The 4719-nt window shown below is 37.1% G+C and overlaps 1 long non-coding RNA gene across 1 annotated transcript in view; it reads left to right on the top strand.

Annotated features, from left to right (window-relative positions):
* The first annotated feature begins 364 nt into the window (after nt 1-364).
* Nucleotides 365-4719, top strand: part of LOC116671590 (uncharacterized) — a 14712-nt gene continuing 10357 nt past the window's right edge. The window contains exon 1 of the long non-coding RNA XR_004327309.1: nt 365-492. This is a non-coding gene — a long non-coding RNA (uncharacterized LOC116671590). The remainder of the gene's footprint in view (nt 493-4719) is intronic.

The raw sequence follows: 4719 nt of genomic DNA, 5'->3' as shown, positions 1-4719 counted from the left end.
CATAATCTGAGCCAGTGGAAGCATATAGATATTAAATAGAAAAGACCCTAGGCCAGAGCCTTGGGGAACTCCATATGTCATATATTTGTGCTAAGAAGCATAATTACCCACAAAGTAATTCCTATTCTTGAAACAGGAGTGGAACCACTCCTGTATGTTGTGTTCAACCGTATTGAATGCACCACTGAGATTGAGTAATTCTAGGACTGTAGGATTGCCACTGTGAATGTTCAAGTAGATGTCATTAAAGACATTGACAAGAGCCGTCTCAGTGCTGAGGTGTGGTCAAAATCCCAATTGGAAGGCATCAAACGTGTTGTTTAGGGATAGAAAAAGGTTAAGTTGTGGAGAAACCGCCTTTTCAAGGATTTTAATTAAAAATGGGACGCTTGATATTGGACTATAGTTGTCCATTACTGACATATCTAGATTGTGCTTTTTTTAAAGATTGGCTTGATGACTGCAGTTTTCAGTGCCTGTGGGAAGATACCTGTTTACAATCTGTAGAAGATCAGAAGGAAAACAATTTGAAACATTTTTGAAGAAGCCTGTCTGTAGAATATCAAAGCAACAGTAAGAGGTTTGCAGATGTTGTATAATTTCCTCCAGGTTGCTAAAGGTAATTATTTGAAATTGTGTCATATTGGGATTAGTTATCTTTGGACATTGCGACATTAAGTAGAATTTTCAAGTATCTGTACTTCATTATTCATATTTCTGGAAACTTTTACTTGTACTATATTATATTTCCCCTAAGCGTCTTTGTTGCTTGTTACTACAAAATAAAATCAGAAGAAATTTACAAACAAAACTAAAGAATAGGAATAGGAAGCATATTAACGGAGCGTCATGGAAGCACCTGCTGCAGCCTCTGCCGCCAATGTAGCAGACGATAACCACCTCGACTACAGTGATGAATGGGGTGGTGATGAAGATAACTTTATACACGTGTAGCCGTATATGCAGTAATGTTAACGTATGTTGGAGTGAAAGATTCTTCCTCAGAAAAAAAACTTTAAATTAGTTTTTTTTAAAGATGTGGAAACACTTCTCCTTTACTTTAAGGAAGCCAAAAGATAGTACTTCTATTACTTAAATACATTTGTTTTCAGAATATTACTTTTTATACTTAAGTACAACTAATACTGATTCTTTTTTTACATAGTATTTTATAAGGTGACTTTAACTTTTATCAAAGTCATTTTGTCAAGTAAGCAAAGCAATGTACTTGTGTACTTTTGTACTGTGGGCCAGGGTGGCGGCAAAACCTTTTTCAGCTACTATGTTTGAGTGTATGCTATATAAAAAATTATTTTGCTGTGTTACTTTGCTTTCAAACAACTCTTTTTGACGGGGAACTGAAGCTTTATCTACTGTAGGTTAAGTAAGTTATACAAGTAAGTTATACACATCTATACTCTCTTCAAAGCTGCCAGACTCCTTTGACAAAATCAGGCAGTCATTTTACCTCGCTGCCTTGATTGGTTAGTTTGTGTTATGGTGTGAATTTGGGGTTTTAAAAGTATAAGCGTGGATTCACCGAATACTGTTTTAATTCAAAAGAGTGTGGTAGCTCCAAAGAGAGCATAGATAGTGGCTTTAGTGTCCCATTACGGCAAGGTAAACTGTTTTTAGGGGGCTAAAATAAGTTTGGCTGCCCCTGTCCACAGCAGAACATTGCTTAGTTTTTATGTCCGGACTGCCTGCTTCTCCAAACTGGAGGCCTGCCAACTCCCAATTACTGTAGGTAACACACTGACTATCGACAAGTACCCTATCCCTTTAATCTTGAGTTGCTGGGGGACGATTTGACAGTAAACAAAGTATGTTTGCAATATTTACACAATAGAAAATGCTTACACTAATAGAAAGTAAAAACAAATATGTGAAGATAAACCACACTGCTGATTATGCATCAGAGACCTTTAAAGGTTATAAATGATTGAGCTACAGATCATTTGCACTGCAAATTATTACGTCTTTTTGTATTGTTTTCTTTGGAGTTTAAGGAACTTTTAGTAATCAACACACCATCCAACCTTTTTAAAGATTCTAAGCAGTTGCAGAGCAGAGAATATGCTCTTAAATGTTAGTAGTAGCTTGAAAAAAGGCACTGCAAAATGAATGTAATGTCAAATATAACATGTAGTCACTCAGTCAACCCCTGTGAATTATTACTGTATGTAACAGACTCTGATCTTGTCACTACCTTAATGCTCATCAAGCCAATATGGATTTGCAGTAAAATTTGCAATTAAAAATGAAGCTGCAAAATTTAGAAAAATACAAACTCCAAAAAAAAAAAAGTCCAAATACTTTCAAAATTATGTTTATGCCTTTCAATTCCTGTTTAAAGTAATAACAGTGAGTTGTATTGTTGTTCTTTGAGAGTTTATCTTTACTATTAAATGTTTGACAGTTAATTTTATAGTAATGAAACTTGTACATTACATGATACTAATTACACTCAGTTTCTTTAATTTGAGCTTTGCAATAAGCGGAGAAAAAACAAATGTCTGTACACATACACTATAAAGCAATTAACTGGGATTTGCCATAGCTGAGTAGTGGCCATTGTCAGTTTATTGTCATGCTAGAAACGATTCAGCGGAGAGACGTCGTAACTCCTGTGCTACTTCAGAACCACAACTTAATTTAAGATGGTTATTTTCTCAGGTTATTGCCTTTTCTGTGTGGAAATATATTTGTTTCATTCCACTGCTGTTCCTCTGGGTTTTATTAAACTGAAAATCATAAAGAAATTAAACAGAGGGAAAAAATTTCAGCTATTAACTTTTCATTTTCTCAATTTGGCCTTGAGAGGACCAGCCTTTTTCGCTTATGTTCATTTCAGCTGTCTGCGAGTACTATTCTCCAGCTGACGATATGTTCTCTTTTGTTACTGTATCGTTCTTGACTCTTGACAAATGTGGCTACTAAATATCAACATGCTGTTTTGAAATTGGTTTGGAAAAAAGGGAACAGCTATGGGGCCGCCTTCCTATGCTTGTGCATCAGCTAATACAAAAAAAGTAACCTGCCTGACTAGGAAGCACATGCTCAGCTTGTATTCGCTGCCTGAGGTTAGAAGTGAGTTTGACCACATATGTAACGCACCATTTAGCCCGTGTTTGCCATTCCTCCCTCCACTCAGCATGAAGATAATTGGATATAAAACATCAGTGAAAAGTCATAGCTCTCTTCTCCCTCTACCCCTGCGTGGCCTCACAGCACAATAAAACACAGTTAAATCTCATCAGCGGCGCTTTAAATGTGGTGGACAGAAGGAGACGGTTCAGTAGTCCATCTTATAATTCATGTGAATGCAATTCTCACTGACCTCAACCCCTGCTGCATGACCAGTTTCTTTATGCTCAAAGAGGACAATCTACAGTTTGCAATTACTTTGATAGCAACCATTTCTCGTCTCACACTCTCTGACACTCTTTACCCCATGATGAAAATCTATATTTGGTGTCTCAAAAGGATGACTATTTGTCTTACTAACTTACTCTTTATGATAAAATTATTTGTTTTATAATTGAAATGGAAGTGGAAAAATGTGGACTAAACTTTGAAGGGTTGTTATTGACACTGCTGTTATTAGGCATTCAAATCTTTGTTTAACAATTATCACATAAATTATGAAATATATATTTGACTTGCTTGTCAGGTAGGTGTGTAGCTTCTAAACAAAAAACCTCAACCCACATACGCAAAAAGTATATTAAAAAGAGAATGTATTGTTTAAAGATTCACTCCAATGAGCGACAACACTGCATGATATTAAAAGTAAACATCACCACCCCTGACTTGAAGATACAGCAGTGAAACGTCTTCGCATAAGTATTTAATAAGTAAAGTTATCAGGTTTTTAAACTGGAATTATCTCTCTTTATTCTATGAATTGTTGGGTAGGTTGATCGATTTATATAGCTTGAACTTGGATGACTGTGTACAGATATCAAACATGCTTGTGGTTGAAGTGCTTCTTTTCTATAGGCAGTCTTAATGCACATACCTCCAATAATACACATTCCATTTTGTCAATGCAACCTGGCAACCCAGAAGAAACTTGTGTCAAGGTAAACAAGGTTCCATTGCTGATTATGTGCTCATTTAATGTACAGCAGTAACCAGGGTAAGTGAATGACCATGTTATGCCAGTTATCCCCATATACAGTACATGAGCGGGGATGAATGACAGGAGTGACTTTACCTCCAGTACAGTAGGTGGCGCTCTGCCAACGCACAATGCTTTTTCTTCCGCTTGACCTATATCGAAATTACACAGACCAATTACTAAATTAGTAAAATTTGACCACTTTAATATTTCATTCACACACTTTTGTCACAGTGTAGGACAGCACAGTGTTCCCGTCAGATGACTGACAACTCAACGTTATTTGAAACCAGCGTTGGGTGGAATTGGCAAGCTTACTTGGTTAAGTAATTAACATTAGCCTATGGCCGCAGCAGGGGCTGCTTGGTCCATTTACTTCAATGCTAAGACACAGCGTTGACAGCCCCGGAAATGGACAATTAGTTTATCCATCCTCCGGAGTTTGCTGCTACCTTAGTTGGGTGTAAAACAAAAGGGCTGCAAGCTTTTTGCAGCTGATGGCCCGCCTCTGATTCGGGGTATGGCGTTTGAGAATCAGTGCTTTACCACTTCTCTGAGCGCTCGGTTCCTCAACCGGTACCGGTTTGTCCACAACG

This window comes from Etheostoma spectabile, chromosome 21 (assembly GCF_008692095.1).
Source record: "Etheostoma spectabile isolate EspeVRDwgs_2016 chromosome 21, UIUC_Espe_1.0, whole genome shotgun sequence".
NCBI classification, from domain to species: Eukaryota; Metazoa; Chordata; class Actinopteri; order Perciformes; family Percidae; genus Etheostoma; species Etheostoma spectabile.
Note: the sequence above shows the minus strand (reverse complement) of the source record. Positions and strands in the feature narration are given on the sequence as shown.